Source organism: Rhinolophus sinicus, linkage group LG02 (genome assembly GCF_036562045.2).
Source record: "Rhinolophus sinicus isolate RSC01 linkage group LG02, ASM3656204v1, whole genome shotgun sequence".
Classification (NCBI taxonomy): Eukaryota; Metazoa; Chordata; class Mammalia; order Chiroptera; family Rhinolophidae; genus Rhinolophus; species Rhinolophus sinicus.
In genome coordinates this window covers 127,631,538-127,637,537 of record NC_133752.1, presented here as the reverse complement: position 1 = coordinate 127,637,537, position 6,000 = coordinate 127,631,538, and the positions used below count along the sequence as shown (strand labels likewise).

The window sequence follows — 6,000 nt, the reverse complement described above, 5'->3', positions numbered from 1 at the left end:
CTCACAATCCCGGGAACATTACCAAGAAGGCATCGTGCCCCTTTCTTTTATAGGCACCGCCTTGACAGGATTGTGCCCCCAAGAAATCAAGACACAAGCACCTCTTTGCTTCCAGCTCACCTTTACAAATCCAAGATTTTGGCACACTGGGACAAATAAAAACAGATAGCTCGGAAAGGATAAACAGTAGATGAGACAGAGCCCAGCTGTAACTTGGCTAAACAGAGTTGGTTCAGAACATGACAACTTGGCTTCAATCTGTATTATTCTGAATGTATAATCGATGTGGCTCATCTGTTTCCAGTAAAAGAACTTTTGTTTTGCCTTTTCCTTCTCTACTTTCACTCAGAATGAATGGCTTTCTCATTAGGCGGCGTTCACATGCCCTGAGAAAATGTGCTTGGAAAAGAAAGACTCCCCGGAATCACAGATTAAAATGCCAGCAGAGCTGAGTCGAGTCTTCCCCATTCTGAGCTGGTTAAATGAGAACTCGTGCCGTTCTCCATGCAGGAACTGCTCAGGTAAGACTATTAAAGCCATGGAGCCCTCTACTTAGTGTGGTTATTAAAATCCTGTGGCACTCTGGTGGGTAGTGTGTGGACTGGCAGCCAGAACATTGTTTCACATTCCAGCCCCTGGATTTCCTGGATTTACAGAAGCACAGCAAAGAGCAAAGATTTAGGTCTTGTCACCCATTTTGCAGATATTAATCGAGCACCTACTCAATGTGTACGGCACTGGAGTACAGTAATAAACAAGATCTAGCATTGCCTTTGTTTTCAGAGAGTTTAGTGTCATGAGGGAAACAATCCAGTTATAAGACAATTATAACTTCACACCTGCTAGGATGGCTATCATAAAAAAAAATCAGAAAGTAACAGGTGTTGAGAAGGATGTGAAGAAAGCAGAACCCTCATACATTGTTGATGGGAATGTAAAATGGTATAGCTACTGTGGAAAATAGTTACCATTAAGACCCAGCAATCCCACTCCTAGTAGGTACATATCCAAGAGAACTGAAAACATATGATCATACAAAACCTTACACACAAATGTTCACAGAAGCATTACTCACAAGAGCCCAAAACAAGACACAACCCAAATGTCCATCAACTGACGAATGGATAAACAAAACGTGGCACATACATACAATGGAATGTTATTCAGTCATAAAAAGGAGTGAAGTATTGATAGATGCTACAACCTGGATAAGCCTTGAAAACATTATGTTTGGTTAAAGAAGCCAGATACAAAAGGATACATATTGAATGCTTCCAGTTACATGACATGCCTAGAACAGGGAAATCCAGAGGGAGAAATGAGCTTAGTAGTTGTTAGTGGATGGGGGAGAGGGGAATGGGCTCGATCAGTGGGTTGTGCTTTCTTTTTGGGGTGAAAAAATATTCTGAAATTATATAGTGGAGATGGCTGCCTAACCTTGTGAATGTTCTCAAAACCACTGCACTGTACACTTTTAAGTGGTGAGTTTTACGGTATGTGAATTGTATCTCAATAAAATGAGGTAATTATAAGACACTTTAAAATGACACTTTAGAACAGAGTGCTGTCTGACACATGTGGAGTGGAGCTGGGGAAAGGGTTCCGAAAAACTTTCTGACAGAAGTGACTGTTAAGCAGAGACCATGAAATGTGAGTAGGAGTCAGAGGGGCGGAGGCGGCGGGAGGGTCAGAGCGCGCCCAGCGCAGAGCGGCGCGCACACGGCACCACCGAGGGACAGGACGGGGCCCGCTGAGCTGAAGCGCAGGGGACGCAGTGAGGCCGGGGAATGGAAGGGGCTCACAAGCCGTGCCACGCTCAAGAATCTGGCCTTCACCCTAATTATAACAGGAAACCCTTGAACGAGTTAACGCTCGGGAGCAACAAGATCTGATTTGTTTTCAGAAAAGCTCTTCCAAATGCAGTGAGAAGAAAGGATTGGAGGTGGAGCGAGCATAGGGGCTGGGAGATTAGTGAGGAGGTTATTGTACTGGTGCAAGTCAGAACTGACCAAATAGGGGAAATTGGAAGGTCCTGGGAAGTGTTTCCAACCTTCCTGTAATGCTCTGCCAACCCTCACAACACTGGGCTCCGCCAGGAAGCAAGAGGTGGTTTTGGAGGAGGGGGTGTGAGGCAGCTGAGCTGCCAGCGCCGCCCTGCAAGCCCGCCTCCTCCGCCTTGTCCACACTTTCTATCGTCTCCTGTAGGCTCGGTTGCCCTTTTCAGACCACATGACCATGAAGATCTTCGCCATTTGCAATGGGAAGATAGCATATTCTTTACAGGGTATGGAACTGAGTCAGCAACACTTGAGTTCCAATATTTTCCAGTATTCACTCTGCCGTTTCCAAGCTCTGTGACCTTGGGTAAGTCATTTAATCTCTGGTCTGTTTCCTCAAACGTGACACAGAGGAAGAAAAATGCCTATCTCACAGTTCTTTTTGAGGGGGTTCTAAATAGGACTACCTATGTACCAAAAGCCTTGCACTAGGCCTGCCCTCAAGTGGGTGTTCAACAAATGTACCATTCAAGCCCCCTGGGACTGAAACTGGAGTTCAAGTCACAGTGTGAATTCAATGCAAGCATGACCAAAGGGCACGTAGGTATGACTCACAGGCCTGGTGCTGTCAATGATTTCAACAAGCTAGGAAAGACGATTCCACTGTCATCCATGGCTCCTTAAGTACCATTTCAAAACTCAAATAGATTTAAATTCACTCCTAGAAAGAAAGATCGGAGGGGAGCTCCTCAGACAAGTCATCAAATGAAGCTTGTTTACGCTCAAGCAGGAAGGCCAAAGTTCCAGGTAAGAGGCTCCCCTTTCCAGAGCTCAGCATAACTCCAGGGCAGCAGACCATAGCCATAGTTTGAGGCACTGAACAAATGGAATGTTGTCTGGAATGATAATGTGCAAAGAGAAAAACAGTCCACGTAAACACAGCAGGCAATTTAATTTCAAGAAGCACATTTAACAAGCCACCTACAGTTTTCTAGGCACAAGTGTCTGCTTGAGGTTTTTATGCAGAAAAGAACACATTTAAAGATCAGGCAAGGATAGAAACTATCCAAATATGTTTTAAAACCTTACTTCAGGAGCTTATTATCAGCACTAAAACAAGGAAAAGTGAAGACTTTTCCCTTTTACCGGGTGGCAGGGACAAGAGATAAAACGTAATTTTAATACTGATGTAATCTAGTAAATCGTCTCCAAACCTTTGGAAAGATTTCTCTCTCTCTTCCCTCTCTCTCACATACACACATATATCTTCCATGTATTTGAAATGTGTCTCCCTCTCACTCTCCTCCTACACTATGAAAATTTATCTCCAAAGAAATAACCTTCCTAAGTTACTTTTCTGCCTTCGCGGATCATGTAATGGGTTTCAGAAAGCACAAGGTGGCAGAAGCACACTAAAAATCAGTTGGAATAAGCTCTTGGATATCATGGAAACTGCAGGGACAATCAATTTATTTTTCATAAAAATAAGAGACTTTTCCATTATAAGAACAAATATGCTTAATAAAGTTTAGAAAAGATAACAGTAGAAAGAGGTAAGAGAATTCTATCACCCATAGGTATGGGGAAATGTTTAATGTTCTTCCTAATATGATTAGTGGTTGTGATTATACAAGACATGTAGCTTTATGTCCAACCTTGTATACTTTATAACAAGTTGAGAAAGCACTTTCGAACCATTTTCACACAAAAAAACTCCCCAAAAAACTGTATATTATTTATATAAACAACTTGTTTCAAAAAAGATTTAAGGCATCTGTATGTGTCCCTAGTTTTACAAACACTTTTCATCATTTATTGGGACGTGGCTTATTCAATCTAGCCATTTTCCTTGTAACAACAATTAAGTGAAACATTATTAATAGTGCCTGAGGCAGTAAATTTACATTTTTAAGATATCATTTCCAAGAACACAGAAAAGCCAGTCATCTGAGAATCACAGCTGAACAAATGAAACGGTAACCATCTGTTTTTTTACTAAAACAGAAAATGAAATGATGACATCCTTTCTGTTCGAACAGCACTCACTATTAAGACCTTTGTAACACAAGTAAAAAACAAAACAAAACAATATATTATTTCTTGAGCTGACCTATGTGGACCTGGATCTTCATTTTCTTATTTTTCAAACCTATACCTATAGTGTATAAAATGTATTATATATGTGTGTTTGTGTGTGTGTATATAATTGTGTGTATATATATATATATGTATATATAATTTTATATGTAGAAAATATTAGTGACAAGTACTTTTACAATACTTAAGGATTGCTGAAGCAGCCAAAAGTTTTCTATACTTTTAGAAGATTGCCGCAAACTAGATTTGCTCCCGGAAAATAAACCGAAGGCAACATTCATTTGCTGCTTTGGAATCATTAATCTGAGTGCTGAAAAGAACTGTATAAATCATTTGGCCTAGTCATCTGTTTTAGACAGATTAAAAACCATTCTATTCTCCTCTGTTCAGGTAAGTGAAGGCTTCACCAATATCAGGGGAGACTAAGTGGAAGACAGGGTACTTAGAACCCTGAAGCAAGATCTGAAAATATTCCCTATTATCTCTCCATGTTTCAGTACCTTAATTCATATGTTTAGTCGACGGGTCAAATATGGGAAATTAGAAGTAATATGACTCTTCCCCTTTTCTAAATGAAAACTTAATTTGCTCTATCAAATGAGCAAAATACTTCCGTGGGAGAGGAAACTCAATTGTCAGGAACAAATATTATCTCATTCCAGAAACTCCGGAATGGTAAGTCTTGATTCTCTCCTTTGTTAAGAACTTACTAGGCAATCACGTGAAATTCTCTTCAAGGAACAAACCCGTTCACGACTTTCCAGGCCCCAGACAGAACTCCAAACTAAAGGGCTCTCCCTCTGATGGGTTCACATACTCCTTCCTGACTTCCCACTTTCCAGGTAGCTTTCAAGAAATTCCCCATTTTATTCAAATGCCAGTTCAGAGAGGGGATTTCCTGAACTCTGAGCACCAACATTAAGTCTTCAGTGGGCCAGTGCGTTGCAAGTTGGAAATAACTGAAGGAGAAAACAATCAGCTTAAAGAAAGTATTAGTGCAGGAACTTAGGGCACTTTCTCAACATTTATCTCCTTAGGTCTACATAAGCAACTCAAGACTGAGTCTGGATGATTTGACTATACACCGCCTGACCACAACTGTTTGTGTGTCCCTCGTGACTGAGGTTTCCCCAAACTTGGGTTTATCCATTTCCAGATCCCTGGAGAAGATGAAAAAGCATGAACTATATTAAGTAACATGACTTGTCTATGGAGCATCCACATTTCTCAAAGCCTAAAGATTCTGCCTTGGGAAAACTAGAGAGAAGTAAACAGCAATTATGATGCCCGGAGAAGTGAATCTGTCCGCTGAGTCTTGTCCCCAGACTTCTAATAAAAATAATTTAGGTTTTGGCCCTCAGAACGATTTCTTACAGAAACTGCTTATCATTATACAAGAATAGTTTCCCCTACTTTTTGTTTATTTGTTTTTCCTCTATTTCTATTCTTTCCCACATAGATTAAACCAAAATAAGATTAACCAGACCTAATTTGATTCCAATCCAAGCCACCCACCCTATGTATTCCTTTCCAAATCAAGTTTAATTTACTGACTTCCTTGGGTCCCAACTGAATGACCTACTGGAATTCATGAAAGAGGTCACAGAATAATACTGCAGGTCAAAAAAAGAATGTGAAAAACACAAACAAGCTTGGAAACAGATTGGCCCAAAGACACGACTTGCTTAAGATGTTTCTTGTGGAATTCAAATGATAAAAGATCAGATCTTCCAACTGGAAAAACAGCCAACGGAGAAGCAGACGCATTTGCGTTTACTCATCATTCCTTCCTTCACTCGTTCAACAATTACTGACACCTATTATACAGTCAGACTTGGCGTGCTCAGGGGCTTTAAATAGTAGAGTAGAATTCAGGAGAGTGTTTGCTTTTCTGGTACCCAGTTTT

General features: G+C 40.7%; 1 long non-coding RNA gene across 1 annotated transcript; it reads left to right on the top strand.

Moving 5' to 3' along the window:
- The first annotated feature begins 313 nt into the window (after positions 1-313).
- LOC141568541 (uncharacterized) lies at positions 314-5,700 on the top strand. Its single transcript, XR_012491687.1, has 4 exons — positions 314-521; positions 2,206-2,364; positions 2,723-2,804; positions 5,132-5,700. It is a non-coding gene; the product is annotated as an uncharacterized LOC141568541 (long non-coding RNA).
- Positions 5,701-6,000: the final 300 nt, after the last annotated feature.